The sequence below is a fragment of the Camelus ferus genome, chromosome 27 (assembly GCF_009834535.1).
Source record: "Camelus ferus isolate YT-003-E chromosome 27, BCGSAC_Cfer_1.0, whole genome shotgun sequence".
In the NCBI taxonomy this organism is placed as follows: domain Eukaryota; kingdom Metazoa; phylum Chordata; class Mammalia; order Artiodactyla; family Camelidae; genus Camelus; species Camelus ferus.
In genome coordinates, this window is record NC_045722.1 from 18,599,363 (window position 1) to 18,618,527 (window position 19,165).

The 19,165-nt window shown below is 40.2% G+C and overlaps 1 long non-coding RNA gene across 1 annotated transcript; it reads left to right on the forward strand.

The window, feature by feature from the left end:
* Positions 1-231: 231 nt before the first annotated feature.
* On the forward strand, positions 232-14,581 carry LOC116660169. Its single transcript, XR_004315523.1, has 5 exons — positions 232-268; positions 6,175-6,339; positions 6,594-6,724; positions 7,048-7,259; positions 14,047-14,581. It is a non-coding gene; the product is annotated as an uncharacterized LOC116660169 (long non-coding RNA).
* The last annotated feature ends 4,584 nt before the right edge of the window (positions 14,582-19,165 follow it).

The following is a 19,165-nucleotide window of genomic DNA, read 5'->3' on the forward strand; positions in this document are numbered from 1 at the left end:
AGGAAAAAATAAAATCCTCCCACTGACTTCTCTCTCTTGTGAATTCTCTTTCTAGACTTTCAGTTGCAAGGAAATTCACAAGTGAAATAGAATACATTTTTTGAGCACTGGTTTATTGTTATTTCTAGCTCTAGGGAACAGTAGAAATGTTCATTAACTAAGTGTATATGTTTTGTTTGCTTTGAATTGAGGAGGCCTTGACAATCATGTTATCCTTGACAATCATCTCAGATATATTGGCTTATGTCCTGGTATCCAGACTGCTGAGGTACTGTACAAATTTCATCTGACCATCCCCAGCACGTGATTCAAAAACAGACTAAACTTTGAGGGCTGTGGGACTCCAGGGACAAGGACAAAGTCAAACTCTCCTATTAGTATTATTAAAATACGATTCCAGAAGGCCCATGATGAGAGATTCAGGTGGGACTGGACGTGACAATTGTAGACGATGGGAAATCGAGCTGTAGGTCACTCGCCAGCCCTTCTGCATTCTGTGGCTCTGTGAAGACTATGAAAAGTGCAGACTTCACTTTTGAGATCCTGATGGGAAACCAGCACAGTAACCTCTCCCATCCTGGAGAATCATGTTCATGCCCACATGCTTACTAAACACTGTAAATAATTATTACAACTAATATATCAATTTATTATTTTCGACACGAACATGCCTAAGAAATCATAAGAAAGGGCATGATAAATGTACGAATTAAACAGATAAAAATTATTTTAATTGAAAACACGAGAAGCTAGGACATTTCCTTTCGTATAAATACGGCCACCTGTGCTGACTTCACTTACATGAGGTGGCCGGCAATCATCTTCCGTGCTAGTCACGGAACACAAATTCTTCCTATGTTGCCAATTTAGAGAGAATAAATTACTGGGAATTTGATACGGAATAAATTATGTTCTTAAGCCTTCTCAGATGTGCAGCCAATAGAGATATTAAAGCAGAAAACGAAATGCAAAATTTTGCTGGGAGGGGCATTTGTTGCATTGGGAACCCTCTCTGGAGTTGTTTCCTCTCTCCCGCTGTGAGGGGATTACAGGGGCCATATTCCAACCTGAGGCCTTTTTAACCACGCACGTGGCTCTTCAGAACCCTGCCTGTGGTTTGCTTCTTAGATTTAAATAAAATGACAAGGGATATTGCAATGTGGATGTGGTGGTGGCCAGAGGGAAGAAAAAGGAAGAACTCTGCTTAAGTCACAGACAGGATAAAGAGGGACCCCAGATGTCCCTGACCCCAGATGTGCCCTTACCTGACTTGCATGCTTTTGTTGAGAACCCTGGGCTACCATCTTTTCTAGTACAACCACTGTCAGTGCAATCCATGCACTGTTCTCATCAATGTGAGGTAAGTCGAATTGATTCGTGGCTTTCCACATTGCTGACGATGAAGTGGTACTTTGGCTGCTGAAAGGTGAGGGGACCTTGATGTCAAGGCGGAGGTGAGATCGCTGAGTTCTCTAAACTGACAGATGGAAATCCTGCTTCAGAACTCATTGTTTGATGTGAGAGACAATGGTGAAAATTTGAATCTTTGAAACAGTTCCACAGGTCAAGATACGGTCAGGCCATTAAAAGTTAAATGAATTGCAACGTGGAAAATCATTGGGAAATGCATTTCTGTGGCAGTTTCTAGGTTGTTTTTTGTTTTTTGTTTTTAGTTTTTTTCTTTGTGATAGCCTTTTCAATGTCATCCTTTAGTTTTCCTCACTCTCTTTGAGCTACCAAAATGCCGAACTAGAACTTTGGGTCCACATAACACCTGGCACATGAATGGAAAATAGCATTCCTCATCTGTAGATACCAAATATCTTTGATGACGGGTTGGTGCTTTCTGGATAGGTTGATAGGTTGAAACTACATGACTAAATGTCATCTATTAACAAAACTGAGTTACCAAATAGCACATGTTAATTGCAGTTAGTCAAAAAATAAAAAAGTGTCTGAAAAAAATTTTTTAATAGTTTCCTTTCTAATCAACTTTCCTCCATGGTTTCCAAATACATGGATCCTCTGTTGCTCCTCTCTTTGAGGGGTGGAGCCTAATCTCCAGAAATGACTCAGAACTACTGGGGAAACTAGGAAATAAGGAGCCATGGTGGCTTCTGATTTGGGTGTGGGCACTCTTTTTCTCCCTCTTGGACCTCTGGCTCTGGGGAAACTTACAGAAAGGTTCACGTGGCAAGGAACCAAAGTCTCTGCCAAGAGCCAGAGAGGAACGGAGGCCTGCCAAGAACTAGGAGAGTGACCTTGGAGCCAGATTCTGCAGCCCCCGTCAGTCTTGAGATGACTTCAGCTCCAGCCAATAGCTTGTCTGCAACCTTAGGAGTGACCCTGAGGCCAAAGCACTCCACTAAGCAGTTCCCAGATTCCTAAGCCTCAGAAATTGTGACATCACGAGCATTTGTTGTTTTAACTTGCCAAGTTTGGGGTTAATTTGCTATCCACCAATAGATATTCAGTACATCCCTAAGAAGTAACTTGCACGATGTCTGGCATTGGCTAGAAAACTAATAAATATTTGTTAAGTGCATGAATTAAAATGAATTAATGAAAAAATAATTTATATCCTTCCATCTTATTCCCTATCTTTTTTATTGCCTTTTAAAAACTAAATTCATGGAAGAGTGTTTCTAGGAGAGGATCTCTTTAATTATTAAGAGTCATTCAACAAATATTTATTGCTGTTACTATTTGTCAATGAACCACTCTCCCATGATGAAATACTTGTGAGTGCATTTGAGCATCTGCCAAGCTTTTATAAAGAAATATTTATTGAAGCACTCTCTGCTTTAAAGAAGCTGAGGACCAGATTTGGGGCTAGGTAGATGCAACTGACCGAGAGGAGTGAAGGATTAGTGGAAGGAAAGACGTTATCTCTACATTGATGTACTCAAGGGAGTCACAGATGAGAAGTAAAATGGACAAACATATCTTTCTTGTTTGGCTTGCTCCTTGGCTAGAAACACACTGTTATTCTTATTCTCAACTTTTTGGTATTTTCCTTGAATTGGTCTTCTGATTTTCTTGAAAAAAAAAATAAACCCACCCCCAAACAAAACATGAATACATAAAATTTACCACACGTCAACCAGCTGAACATACACCTTGGTTACGTGAGCAGAGTCAGGAATACGGAGTTATCTATTAGAATTATTAAAAGGTACTAATTGTTCAAGCCCTTTGGGACACATCTGCAAATAAATATGACTAATAAATTAAATGCATCTAATTATATTAAAAACATCTAATTATATTAAACCTACATTTCTATTCTGTACACTTTTATATTAAAATGCATCTTTTGATTCCCTTTTTTATATTTAGTAAGCTAAAACACATATTTTAATTTATTTTTTTAGAAGTCCTGGTAGGAGGAACTGGAAAGTATATTCAAGAAAATTTTGTAGAAGGCCTCCTGCTGGGGGTAGAGAACCTCTTTGGGGCCTCTCATTATCCCCATCTCACCTTTCAACTTATCAAGAAAAATATCTTAGCAGATCTTTGGGGTTCATAGCTTCTTTTTGCTCTAAATCCATTATTTCAGCACAGAAAACATGTATGCGTGGCAATTGGAGCAGGTAAGATTTGAGAGGAAAAGCAGTGGAAATGATTGTATTGGGATAAGCTACGTTATGCTGCTGTGACAAATCAGCTCTAAAATATTTAACAAAGGCTTATTTCTTGTTTTCACTAGATATCAGTTGCAAGTTTGCAAGGGGATTCTGTTCCATGTACCTACTCAAGTGCCCAGATGACGGAGGCTCTGTTATCTATAACTGGGCCATCTTGAGTTAATGGATCCTCTGCAGCCACAGCGGGGGAAGAGAGTAATGGAGGGTCTCGTGATCAGAAGTAACATGTGGCCTTTTATCTCTTATCCTGTTGGCCAAAACTAGTCACCTAGCCAAGCATAACTCCAAGGAGTCTGAGAAATATAGTCTTCTCTGTGTTTGGAAGGGAGAGGGAAGCCAGATATTGGTGAGTGCCGGTGATGTCTAACACATAACATAATTCAATCCTTCCAAGGAAGCCAAGGATTAGAAGGGGCAGTATGCTGCATCACAAAATGAGCCAGTGGCAGACTCAATACTGTAATTAAGCCCTTTTGATATTCTTTCTGCTGTTAGTTTATAGTGGATAACTCTTTCCTCCATGGGAGTTGATAGCACAAGAATATTGTAGAGCTACAGAATACATGGAATAAATCATCAAGTGTGAATGAAGAATGATGACGTTGCTGTGATTTTAAATTATCTTCTTGTCTGCTACCCCAGGAAGGGTTTATTTTCTGGTTGTGGCATAGGAGATTTCCAGGCCATACCGTGATGAAGGAAGGTTTTTCTGTCTTACTCAAACACATCTGAATTTTTTAAACTTAAGAGGTAGCAATATCCTGCCTGTTTCTAGACACTTAAACTTCTCAAATAATTTTTAAATATCTTTTTTTCTTTTGCTTCATACGTAATGCACAAGAGATAAGGAGGTTGGATGTCACTGACTTAATTTTACAGATACTCAAGACAATGACATGATATGTCCAAGTTCACGTAGCCAGTTAATGGTGACATTGGGACTAGAATTGAAAGCTCTGATTTTCAAGACCAATGTTAGAACACAAGGTTTGTTTCCATCCTTTTTCCTGGCATTGTAGATTTCCTGGTGCAAAATAAATAATTAGGTTTCTTTCTCCAAGCCTCAGGAGTTTTTCAATGGCAAGATGAGAAGCATAATTTGACTCTTAACTTGGGATGCTTTTGCTAGACTCTTATGTGGAGAAAAATACATGTGTTGACATCTGGGAGATGTTACATTGAGGCTCAATGTATATCTCCAGTGCTATTTTGAAATACAGAAATTTTTTTTCTGTCTTTAGTTTCCTTAGTCAGGAATAATAATTATAACTAAGACATGGGATTTAAAAAGTGCCTTTTATATTGCTTGTACTATACACATATTTGCTGTTACTATTACTCAATATTCTGGAATAATCAAGAACAGGGAAGGAAAACAAAACAAAAGAAGTAAATGCAGCTCTACACATTCTCTTTTCATCTGTGCTTTCTGAGATGCTACCAGAGTGCTGACAGACAATATATGTAATGCATAGAAACTCTGCACAACTGATAAATCTCTGTGGTTAGTGAGGTTCCATTCAGTTGCAATTAATAGAAACTGAGTAGAAGTTGGCTTGATCAAAAAGAGAATACATTGCTTCAAATAATAGGAAAGAACAAGGAAGAGCTAAGTGTGTAAGTTAATACTATGACAATTACAATTTTTTTTTTTAATCTTTTGCTTCTGCTTTTCTTCATGTTGGCTTCATTGTCAAGTAGATTCTCTTCAAGTGGCAGCAAAGATGGCGCCTAATACCTCAAAGATTATATCTTGGTAGTTTAGCTCTTCTTTTCTCTGTAGTTGCATCAAACATTTCAGGGTTGACTTCCATAGGTTTGGATTGGGTCGCATGCCCAGCCTTGGAAAAATCACCATCATTTTGATTGAATGGGTTTCAGTTACATGCCAACTACTGAAACCAGGGGGTGAAGTCTGCCCCATTTAAACCTTAAGGACTGAGAGTAGAGAAAGGGGATGGTGTCCTAACATAAAAATGGAGGTTCTATTTCATAAAGAGGGAATGGATGCTGGGCAGAGAGAAATTACAGATATCTATCTATTCTAGGACTGAACCGTATCCTTGAATACTCAGTAAACACAGGAGAGAAAATAAATTATTATACTCAAGGGTGTTATTTTACATTGAAAGCAAGGAGAGTTAGGATGCTAAGGACAGATGGAAAAGTCTGATAGATGAAATTGGATCTCAGGTTACCTTCTTCTCTTTAACACTACGTTTTCCCAGAGCTTTGCACATGTAATAGAGGTAGATAACATCTTCTACATTTTCACTTTTTATAGAAAAATATGTTGGGGAAAAGGTGTATAGGATATAAAACAAAAAAATTAAAACCTTGTAAGTGATCGGTCTTCTCCAAGTAAATAAATACAGAGATACTGGTCTATTCTTTAGATAAGATCACTTTTTAATCCCCTTAAAGTCCCTGTTATTCAAATGGATTTGCCTTTGCTTAATCTGTAAGCAGTGCTGTTCCCAGGCACAACTGCATTCAGAAGAGGAACCTTGTCTTTGATGTTCTGTAGGTACCAGGCACTGCTTCCCTAAGTCCAGAGTACAGTTATGGGACAGCCACTTCCTTCTTCAAATCACATCCAGCTATCTGTGTGGGCAAAGCCTATCATTTTCATCCATTTATCATGTCTGATGTGGGTGGAACTCACTTTCAACCGTCATACATAAAATATCCTGTAAGTACCAACTAAATTCATACAAATCCATCAACAGGCTATGCTGGTAAACAAACCCTATCAACTGATATTTGCATAGCACATTCCTGTTTCCTAAGTTCTTGCATGTAAAACATCTCACTTGATCATCTTGGGAACTTTGAGAGGCCGGCAGGGCAGATAAGAATATTATTCTTCTCATGTCAAAAAAGTGATGAAACAGAGATGGAGTGATCTATTCCGAACTGGTGATTAATTTGTGTTTTAAATTCCAGACCTCAGGTTTTCCCCACTACATCTTCTTGTCTGAGTTTGGGTGAGGGCTGCTGTGTTGGCTAGAAGGGAAGAAACACAGCTCAGGAATCAAGTGACCAAGGCTTTGAAGGCTGACTATGTTGATTCTCAGGTGAATGACCTGGGCAAAATTTCTCCATCTTGTAGCCTCAAGTTACTCAACTATACTTTTTTTTTGTACTTCATTTATTTATTTTTATTGAGTTATATTCAGTTTTACAATGTTGTGTCAATTTCCAGTGTAGAGCTCAATTTTTCAGTTCTACATGAACATAGATATATTCATTGTCACAGTGTTTTCTCTGTGAGCTACCAAAAGATCTTGTATGTATTTCCCTGTGCTATACAGTATAATCTTGTTTATCTATTCTATGTATGCCTGTCAGTATCTACCAATTTCAAATATTGTTTTTTTAATCATTCCATACCCTGTAGGAGCCGTGTGATGATTAAATGAAGTTATGCATGGACAGTGCTTAGGAGAGGACCTGTGTGCGGCTCCTGCCCCAGTGTGCTAAGCTGTTGTTACTGTTGTGATCATAGGCCTCTAAATGTATATTTAACTTGCTTTCACAAAGAGAAATAAAGAACTGAATCATTCACCTGGATTGCTCCATGCTTCTGCCTCTATTAACTGCATCTTTCAGGTATGAGTAAAATGGGAGAGTGAGTTGCTTGAGTCAGGCTTTTATCTCTCTATGCTTGTGTCTGATTGCTTGATCTATTTTTTTCCCATTCCAATCATCCACCATAAAACCCAGTATATGATATTTGTACTGAAAAGATGATAAGGTTAATACTATTTTGCAAACTCTGGGAGATAAGTGTAAACGCTGCAATATGATTAAGCAATTAAGTTTAGACTTATGTAAACAACCACCACCACTCATTGGCCAAAATAAGCCCCAAAGAAAGTATTTCTCCCATTTTAATTTGTTTTGAACTTTCCCCAATTCAGACGGCATTACAGATTTTCCCAGTGCTCGCTTTATAAAAGATACACCAGTGATTTCCACACAAACCCAGCACCGTTCTTCTGTAATGCTGACTTTGAATACAATAACCAAAACATTCATTTCATTTGAAAAGACCCTGATCAGCAGGTGATTTTGTAGAGTAAATGCAAATGGAGATAGAAAGCATGTTCCTGAGGAAGGAGTAGGCTTTCCTGTTGGTCTGGATGGTTTCTTTAGTCCATTCAGTGTGTCAGAATTGGAGCTCAGTGATGGGGAACAGTGGTTCATGGACGAGACCAAGTCCCTGCCAAGTGGAGCTTGCGGTCTAATGCTGGAGACAGAGTAAGCAGATAATGGAAAGATGGCGATTGAAGGATGAAGGCTGTGAGTGCATGTACAGGCAGCACCTAACTCAGGTTTGGCGAGTTTTTCTCAGAAGTGATGACATCAAAACAGAGGGCTGATGGATGCTTGTGAGTGAGCCAAGTCAGCTTTGGTAGGGGGAGAGAAGAGGAAGCTATTCCAGGCCAAGGGAAGAGCAGTAAGGAGTGGGGGAACTTAGCTGGATTGCAGAGCACAGAGTTCAAGGAGAAACCCGGCAGGAGAAAGGGTAGGGACCAGAATGGGGAGAGAGAGTGACCATGGAACCTTCTCCCATTCCTAACCCCAAATCCTTTAAGGAGGAAATGACCCGTGCTGTCTTGGTTTCTTCCAGCATAAAGATGAATTACCTTAAACCCAGACTTTCTGGGGATTGAAGGAAAATAAAAATGACTCAACACTATTATGTACCAGGCACAGTTTTAGTTACTTTACATTGATTTAAACTTAAAACTGGGATAGGCAATATTGTTCTACCTATTTTATAGATAAGGATATTGAGGCAAGGGGAGTGAAATGATTTGCCCAAGGAACTCAGCGGATGAAGGCAGAACCAGGACTGAAACCCAGGAAGTCTGGCTCCAGAGATTGTGCCTGCCATAAGGAATGCTTGTAGGAGTGACGTGTCCCATGCACTGATGCAAGAATGCCTTGTAGAGCTTCCAACAGTGCCATAGCAACCACAGAAAATTCTTCTGACATAAGATAAGATACTTACCCTTTTACATATTTTTTAAAAAAAATTTAGGGCAGGGCAATGGTGTAATAAAATGTGCTTATGAAAATAAAGATGTCCTGATGCCCAAATTATAACCACTATTGCAAGTTACAGAGATTTATCATGAAAGAACTTCCAGATACCCTTTATCTTGACTTTTGCTTTTTCTTTAACATGGGTAATGAAACTAGACAGGTCACTGTCCATTTAAGTCAGTAACACTTCCTGGTTTCCAGGAGGTGACAATGGTGACTTTGCCTTTTCAGCACGGTTACAGTTTATGGAAATTTACTGACTAGGTTTTAGGATGACTTATTCAGGATTTTATTTTACTTTGTAATTTTTAAAGTAAAATTTCTATTTTTTTTCTCCTTTAGTAGGTTGTGTGACATTCTTTTGTCCCCAAATGAAAATGCAGGTTCCAACCAGATGTGAAACGTCTTTTTCGGTGTCTCTTTCAGAATCTGATACATTACACTGTCAAAGGTGTAATATTGCTTTTGATGTACCTGTAGTAGCATAAAGTGAAATCCTGGAGAATACACTACACTTTCAAAAAAGAAAGTTAAAGAGGTGGGGGCAGATTAAATAAAAAGAAGCTGAATTTAAACTGTGATGCCTTTATCAAAGGGGCTTGTTGCTGACATTCAACATGACAACCTTAGAATTAACACTGCCTCGCCAACATTTACAGTGCATTCACAACTTCTGACTGCACTCTCCATCCAGAAGAAGAAAGTCATGCTTGTTAAGTGGTTTCAAGTTTGGCAGATTTACTCTGAGAATACTAGTCTGAAAATCAGATGAACAAACAAAAACATCATGTGATATCTGTCTCATCAGAAAAAAAAAGCTTGTATGAAAAATATTTTAGGAACATCTGTATTTGGTTCTTGGAATAGGTCTTTTTCGTTTGTGGGCTTTTTTTTTTTTTTCTTTTTTGCATTGTTTAATTTTTTTGTCCCCGTCAAAAAATATTTGTCTTATTAGATCAGCTCATTGGAGCTTTCTAATCTATTTCCACTTTCCGTCTAGGACATGTGAGCATGGGCAAACAGTTTTTAATTATCCTGATCAAGTGTGGGGACTATCTCTTTGCTGACCCCCCTTGTAATCAACCGGAATCTTCTAGAAGCGGGCGAATTGATTGCTTCTATCTTCCCCAACTAGCCAGAAGAGTGGGTCATATGTTATTCTGCCCCTTTGAAAAATCCACCTCAGTGATTGATTTTATGACTGCCTGTGGCAGCAGATTCCTCAGAATGAATTCTACCAGATGAAGAAGTATTTCCTAACACTTGCTTTAAATTTCCTTAGCATTAACTTCTCTGAGTGGCCAGCCCAGTCTCTTATGGGACAACATGATAAGGATCTGTCTGTTTTACTGCTCAGTACACATCTTTAATGCCAAAGTAAATCTCTCTTAGTTTCCAGCCCAGATTTAGTAATTTTAACTTTTGAAATCGCTCATCATGAGTGAATCCACACTGCACTCGATTTCTTGCCCTGCTCTGGAGCGATGCCACTCCTGAAATAGATTCCTTAAGGTGACAAAGTGAAAACTGGAGACAACGATGCAGATGAACATATATGATCCTCTGCAACGCTATTGTGCTATGCTCTCTCTCTCTCTCTTTTTATCTTCCTGATTTCTCTGCACGTAAAAGGGAAATTCATGGAAGATGATGGAAAGTTGCTTTGAAAATGTTTTTATCTAGTTCATACTCACAGACAGTGCAATGTTCCCTTTTACAGCCTGGGATCTTTTACCCCATTGGAAATGTCCTAAAGGGGCTTTGACATACCTCTGTTCCAATTTCTACATCCCCTCGGGTCAGGGTCAAGCCTTCTTTTTACTAAATAGAATAGACATCTATTCCGTTAAATAAATGGAGACCTCACGCATTAGAGACCAATGAAGTCAAATTATAAATAAAACATCTAACTCTCCCCAAACCACATTTTTCTCTCAATTTTTGCCAAGATGTGCCTCACCTCCACCTGCACCTGCAATAAGATTATTTCTAGTGTCTTCCTTCCATTAATTTTGCAATGTCACTGTCAAGAGGGAATTATCTGATGCCTTAAACTTTTGTAAGATTTTCAAACCTCAAAAGAAAAAATAGCATTTTAGCAAAATATATTTTGTCATTGATTTATTGAGGTGCCTGTGAGAGAGACATGATATTTTATGCTTGTTGAGTAAATTAGCTTCGAAATAGGTATATTTGAATTGAGGAGGCAGGACTCAGAATGACAGACACACAAAAAAGACAGATCAGATTGGGGTATACAGTGAGGTGAGAATGATTTTAATTTTATTTTAATTATGGTGTTTCCATGGAGAGGAGATGGTAGAGAAGGGAGGAAAGAAGAGGAGGAGAGAGGCCACGTGTAGGGGAGGGTACGACAAATTAGGAATGCCTCTGCAGTGATGCCTTCTTTTGCCCTTCCTCTCATGTTCTTCTTCCCTCTCCACCCTCCCTTCCTCCCTCTGTCTCTCTCTGTGTTCTCTTTCACTTCTGTCAAAGATTATTGAGCGCCTACCATGTGTCAATATTGTGAGAGTTTCCGGGGTACAATGGTAAGACAGAAATGGTCTCTGAACTCAGAGTGGGAAACATGCAGTCAAAAAGCAATTGCATGAAGTCCCTTAGAAGTCATCCTCCAAGAAGCCGGGGAGTGTGGGTTAAGAGCCCATGTCCTAGTTGAGGGGTTTGGAGAGCTCTCCTGAGGGAATCCATGTTAAAACTGATGCATGAGGGATGGGTAGAAGTCAGCCTGGAGAAGAAGGACTTAGGAGAAGAAAAATTCATCCACAAACAGAGCTTGTGGGGGATGAGCTGACGGAAGTCCAGGAGGGCCAGGAGGGCGGGCTTGTGGGGGAGAATTCACTGTGAGGCCATCAGGGCTTGGAGCGCCAGCTGATGCTTTGGGGACAAAACTAAGGACAGTATTTGGAAAGCTATTTGGGGAAACGAAGACGTACTTTTCCCCAAATCGAATAAAGATTAGAGTTGAAATGGTTACCATAAAATCCTTTGAAGTAGCTTTAGAATTTCAAAAAGCAGGACATTAGATATTTAAGAATATACCAAACATCTCTATCTCCATATTCTCCTCCCTATATGGGGACCAGAAGACAGAATGTGGGCAGCCCAGGGAGACTTTAATGGGTGCTGAGGCAGCTACTCCATCTGTAAACTGGCAAAGAGGCTCACCTGGTGTAGAGAAATGTTTTCCTTAAGGGTACTTCTTACAGCATCAAGCGTGTACAACTCAGAGATACCACAGAAAACACCTCCTTTCAGATACTCAGTGCTTTTAAAACTAGCTCTCAAAACTTTTCTTTTTTTGTAGTCAAAGCTATAAAAGTCATAAAAATGAAGCAACTTTTTCACTTTCCCACCCAGTGGGGGAGGCATTGAGTGAAAATGAAAGGTCAAGGCCAAGATGCCCCTGCTCATCCTCTCATTGGTGCAGGAAAATAATGGCAAGGCTCTGACTGCACCTGGAGGCAAAAGCTGCAGTGCCCCTCTTTTCATCCATCCACGTCTCCGTGACTGACAGGAGACCAAGGGACATTCAGCTTCAAGTGAAAAAGGAAGTTTGCGGGAACAGGCCTCCCGGAAGCCCAGCATGGCTCCGCCTGATGGAGCTGTGACTTCCTGGGCATCAAGAAGGCAACGGGGGCCCACATCCTTCTTCCAAATATTCTTGATGAATGAGTTCAACATCTCAGTTCACTAACCTATCTGCTAACCTATCTTAGTTGATCCCTTAATTTTGTTTTAGTTTGACCTAACAAAGGCAAGTGGTTAGGAGAGATATCTAAGATATAGATTCTCTTTTGCAAACATAAGAATATATTCTGAAGCTTGGTTGGGGGAGTTACTGTAAGGTCCAATACCATCATTCAGTTTCTTTGATACCAGAAAAAAAATTAAAGTTGAATATTAAGTATATATCAAGTCATTAAAGAGCCATGACTCACCCATGTTCTCACAGAGCAGACAAATGCTTTGGATGCAGGGGCAAATGGCATGGGGTCAGTGTCTTCATGGTTTAGGTCGATGTATTGTTTAAACATTTGGAATGTTTTATTCAAGGGTTACATGGGATAAAATTCTTTTGCTTAGACATACTTTACTGCAGTTTGTATTAATATTTGATTTTTTAACTTAAAAAGGATTTTAAATTGAAATTGTTTTATTAAAATTATATGTTTAGGGAAAAATAGGAGTCAGGATAACATGTGTGCTCATGCAGATTCGAAGAGGCCACTCTGATATTTTGAGAGGCTATCTTCAACCTCACATGACACCACTGACTGGGCAGCCACAATTGTGGAAACCCCCATGCAGGCAAAGGGCTTGTCAGGCAGGGCCATCATTGTGTCCCCTGGATCCTGGCACACTCCCCAGAACCGTTTGCTGACTCACCTACAGAGAAGAGCCTCAAAATACACTTGTTGAACTGACTTAAATGGTGGAGCCAGTACAGCGGGTGGCATCTAAAGACACTCAAATACCCAACCCCAGTTCCATGCCCGAACACTGCTACTGCTAACTTCTTTCCTGCCTGTGCCCTGTTCCAGATAGAGAAGTATCCGTTAAGTGGGGTAGTTGACTCAAAATAGCAATGACGACAATGATAGTGCAATTAACGACCTAGACTGAGCACTCACTATGCATCAGAAACTATGCCAAGCACTGGGATTTTCTGTGTGGCAGGAGGAGGAGGTATGTTACTATTACTATTTCTGTTTCACAACCAAGGAAGCTCAGGCTTAGAGAAGAACTGCTCAATGTCATAGGACTAGTGCGGGGTGGAGTCAGACCTCCGAGGTGGTTTCTGCTGTCTGATTCTCGATACTGTGCTGTTAATCATTACCCAAACTCACTAGACGGGACCTCATAGTGCAGAATGTTCTAGAAAAAGAGGGAGATTTCCCTGAGCCCTTGTGCATCCAAAGCAAATGTAGAGTGGGAGAATGCTCCCTGGGACTGACTCCTTTCTTCTTTCCTTTGTTCTTCCTTTCTTTTTCTCACAACTCTAGTAAGCTGTGCCCAGAAGTGTAAGTAAGACACTTGAGTGGGGTGGGAGAGACAAACAAGAAAGACCTTGCTGTGCTAAATGGTATAAACTGGTTGTTTATCTATTTTATATATAGTAGTTAGTGTTTGCAAATCTCAAACTATCTTGTTGTCACCCATAATGAAAAAGAATAGAAAATGGATATATGTACGGATATGCATGACTGGGACATTGCTGCACACCAGAAATTGACACACTGTAACAGACTAGACTTCAATTAAAAAAAAAATTTAAAGACCCTACTGGTTCTGATCCTCTGCCCTCTTCCTGTTCTTCCCGCAGGAACTGATGGGCTGAACAGTCTTAACACCTGCCTGTCACCATCCTTTGGAAGACTCCAGCAGACCCACATGTCCTACGGTTCAACTTCTCAAACCTACCCCATTTGTTAATTTCTAAGAAGGATTCTGAACCCTGCTGTCATAGTTCAGCTTTACAGTGATTCAGAAATATTTTGATCCAAACATGCCCTTCGTGTCATGCTTTATTAAGGCGATACGACTCATATTAACGAGTGCCTGCTTTTGGGCCATATGCCTTGAATAAGTTATCGGGTTTCACTGTTTACCCTTAGTTTAAAAAGAAAAATTCCATACGCTCTGACCTCCTGACATCTAAACCCTGCTCATGCGGTTAAAACAGGAAAACTAGTTATCTGATATCATGAAGACAAATCAGCTGGTAGGTGCACTCAAATGTTTCCATTTCCACTGGTGTGAGGGCCTTGTGGGAGCCATAGATTATTTATCAGGAAGGCGCAGGAGAGCATTTCCTTTTTGTTTGTTTGTTAATTTCCAAAATAAACCCAATACCAAGAGATACAGCTACAGCGCATTTATTTCTCATCGTTAGCACACATCGTTACGTCATCATAGAAGAATTGCCCAGAGAAATAGGAAAAAAAAAAAAATGACCACATGGCCCTCCTGCCTGCCTGCGGAGTTGTCTGAGGAAGGAAAATACGGGGGGGATTAGTCAGGCCCTCGGGGTGAGGAGGCTTCTCACCGTGAGCAGTGCGAGGTTAGCCCGGGTGTCTGCAAAGCAGGCTTCAGCAGGTCACCAGAGAGAGGGCATTTCAGAACCCAGGACTTAACCCAGAGGCTTCTGAGCCAACAAGACACTGCTGGAGATTAAGGGCTAGAGTGAGCGTATTCATTCTGTGGACAAAAACCTTAAAATAAGAAATCTCCTTTCTAATTCTGACTTCCTTTTACTTTAGCTGCTGTGTGCTTTTTTTTTTCTCACCAGATTTTACAGGGTACCAAATTGTTCTGTCTTTGGTGCACCTGAGTGCCCTGTTATACAAATTCATCACTAAAGAATGCACTGGTTATGTGGGGAGGTGAGGGGGGTTGCTAGTTTTTGAACTAGGATATAAAAATAATGAACACTTAGGAGCAATTGTACCAAGAGGTGTGCTAAGACATGCATGAGACACCTCAGGTAATGCTTAGAACTGTAGCATCTGGGTACTATTACCAAGCCTAATTTCAGTTGAGGAAACAGAATCATGGAAGGGTTAAGCACCTTGCCTGAGGTCACAGAGCAAGTAACTAGCAGAGGCAGGACATGAACCCCTGTAGCTTGGTCAAGTGCACTCTCTAAAGATCAACTCTTTGTTCCTCCAAATGGCAACAGCCTTGGTGTCCACCAGGAATTGCTGGCAGTGCCTGGGTCTCCATCTTTGCTAGAGACCTATTGTGATAACTAATATATACTTTGAAACTCCAAGAAACACATTAGGTCAGAAGAAAATCTGGCAATTTCTTACAAAACTACACACACTCTTACCATATGATGTAGCAATCACATTCTTTGGTATTTATTCATATGAGTTGAAAATTTATGTCCATGCAAAACCCTGCATGTGAGTGTATATAGCAGTTTTATTTATAATTGGCAAAACTTATTTGTCAAGACGTCCTTTAGTAGGTGAATGGATAAACAAACCAGGCAGTGGAATATTACACACCAATAAAAAGAAATGAGCTATCAAGCCATAAACAGATATAAAGGAGACTTACATGCATGTTGCAAGCAAAAGAAGCTAGTCTGAAAAGGCAGCATACAGTATGATTCCAACTGTATGACATTCTAGAAAAGGCAGAACTACCAGGACAGTGAAAAGATCAGCTGTTGCCAGAGGTTTTATGGGGAGGGAGGGATGAAAAGGGAGAACACGGGGATTTTTAGGGCAGTGAAACTCTCTCATATGATATTCTAATCGTGGACACATGTCATCATACATCTGTCAAAACCTGCAGAACATACAACACAGAATGAACCCTAATGCAAATGATGAACTTTAGCTAATAATAATGGGTCAGTAGTGGATCAGCAATTGTGAAAATATATAACACCAATACCAGGTGGTAATAGGGAGGCAAAGTGGAGAGGGGCGTGAGGGGATATGTAGGAACTCTATATACTTCCCACTCAAATTTTCCATAGAACTTAAATTCCTCAAAAAAAAAAAAGTCTATTAATTTAAAGAAAGGCTGTTGGTGAGCTTGGTGGGAGGGGCTGGGAGATAGGACTGAGGAAGCAGTTTTGTCCTTTTCTACCTTTCATGTGTCTAGATTACATATTCAAAATAGATTAAAATTTAAGAGTCAGTGAGTGAAGGAAAGAATTCTCCACTTTGAACATGATCCTGAGGCTGTGGCCTCAAGTTTGGCACATTTTTAATAGTGGAATCTTGGTCTCCTGTATTCTCTTTTTTAAAATTTTTTTTTGGGTAATGGGGAGAGGTAATTAGGTTTATTTGTTTATTCTTGGAGGAGGTACTGGGGATTGAACCCAGGATTTCATGCATGCTAAGCATGTGCTCTACCACTTGAGCTATACCCTCCCCCCACCCCTGTCTCCTGTGTTCTTGATGCAGTAGAAGAACCATGCTCAGGAATGACCCATTTGGTCAGAAAGTGGCTGGGGTGTCGTCCAAGGGGGTTAGGTTGGGAGTTGCTATAGATCTTCATGCTGCCTGCTCTGACCCTGCTCAAATTCGCATGCTCATCCTTTCATCAGAGATTCTGCAGAGAACCCATTCTGGCGGGACACTTTGCACCCTGAAATGGCTGAGGTGAGACAGTGCTTGGGAGAAAGAGGAGAAAAAAAGAAAGCGACGGAATGAAAAGAACAAAGAAAGAGAGAGAGGAAGGAACAAAGGAAGAGAAGGAAGCAAAGGTGGGAGGGAGGGAGAAGGCGATCTTGGTGAGCCAATCAGAAGTCTGGTATAGCTTCCCACTAAAGGTCTGGCCTTGGCAAGTGATGCTGGAAAAAGCAAGAAGGGTGCCTTCTGATTTTCTAGCAAAGAATGGGGCTGGAATTTTTCCTGATCGCTCTCGACTTCAAACCTTGGAAGGAGCATTAAACCAAAAAGGGGACAAGCTCAAGCCTGTCTCCATTTCCTGCATCCTCACCACCAGGCCTGGTCGATGCCATTAATCACACAACGTGTCCATCTGTGTGCCTGTCACTTGAGCTGCTCCCCATGGTCAGAAAAGCAGATGACAGGCAAACGCCAAACTCTTGGTTGTGTGGGGCTTCAGTGGTGACTGAGTAGAGAAGTTACTTCTCTCAGAAAAGCAGATGACAGGCAAACGCCAAACTCTTGGTTGTGTGGGGCTTCAGTGGTGACTGAGTAGAGAAGTTACTTCTCTCTGCCTACATTTTAATTTTCACTAAATCTAATCTGCCCTGCAGAATGAGGTGGTTATGTTTAGAGAGAATGGAGTTGAACCCAAGGCCATTTGGCTTCCTTGCTGAACTGAAGACATGAGAGGTTTTAAATATCACTGGGCAGTTGATATAGTGGAAACACATACACACACATGCACCCCCAAATTTCATACAATGAATCAAGAACAGGGGCTCTCTGAACAAACTGGTCTTGTATCTAATCATTCAAGGAATGTTTGGGTTTATATACAGAATCAGTCAGGATAAGCATTTTATTTAGCTGTGTTGCACATAAATGTCTTGAGATTGGAAATTTCCAGTTCTTAACCACCACCTCATCTTCCAGGGAGGTTGTACCCCATGAACTCTCATATATAAGGAAATCTCCCAAGCTATGGAATATTATTTTCAACATGAAATTTTATTCCAACATATAGACCTCCAAAGGCCCCAATAAAATTTAATTATTGACTCCAAATGACGTTCCCAGTCAGGACTGATGGCTCCTCCCCAGGCAGAGTCAGTTTTCTGAGAACTGCTTAGCTTTTGCTGCAGTGCTGGAATCTGCTGGCTTCAAGATTCATTTGGGGATTTTTTTTTTTTTCAAGCTGAATCTTTAAGTGGCATCTCGGTCTAACCTTAAACGTAAACTCCAGAAAGGTTTGATTCCATTTCTAGAAGTGAATGAATAATGCGAGGAAGGATTTTCCAACTCTCTACAAGCTCCTTCAGATTTCAAGACTCATTTTGAATCAGTGAAACAGGTTCCCTGAATTTTAATTCCTTCATTGTCTTCAGCAGTAGAGGTGGACATGGGCTGTCCACACCTGCCCACTCTTACTGGGGTTCCTCACCCCGACCCAGGGGGATGAATTCATGAGAGGGCTGGGGGTGAGTTTTAGTCGCAGGACAAAGGAAGCGAACAGGGCATCGTTCTCAGCATTGGCTTCATTTGTGCCATCCTCTATCAACTTAATCTTTAGATCCCGACGTAGAGGACTACCAAGTGGAAATCTTGAAGAATGCATTTCTTTCCAAAAGTGAATTATTTCACTCATTTCCAAATCTCTCTAAATAAAGCAGCAAAAAACAGTGCCCACTTTCTGAAGGCCTGCTCTGAGTCAGCCACCACGTCAAATGTTCTATGAACTTTGTCTACAGTCTTATTGGCATTATTATTTCTGTTTCACAGATGAAGATTCTAACACTTAGAGGGGTTACATCATCAGTAGCAATAATGGTGCTTTACAATGTAGAGAAATCATTCTTTTTCAGAAACATGGAAAGCATCTATTTCATGAAACTTTAAACAAGTTTGCAGATTAAGGACTGTTAATACCCCCACATCACAGATGGAGAAACTGAGGCTCAGGATGCATCACATAGAGGTGTAAGAGGTTGCCTCATTCCAAAGCCTTTGGCCTCCATCTCTACCATTTCTGGCAATGCATTGGAGTAAAAATGAACTAAAAATTAATGTCAGATTTACAGAAATATTTCCTTAAGAAGAGAAGGGGAAAGTTAGGACAAGGGAGAAGAATTTTAAAATCTTGTGACTGGAAACTTAAACTTCAAATTTGGAACAACTAAACATTCTTGATAATCCTGAAAAGGTTACCCCCAATAAAATGTAAATCTTCAGTGTCAATGACAGTAACTCCTTTTGTCTCATAATCAGAGATCTTTTATCTTTTTTTTCTTTAAAAATAATCTTTTTCCA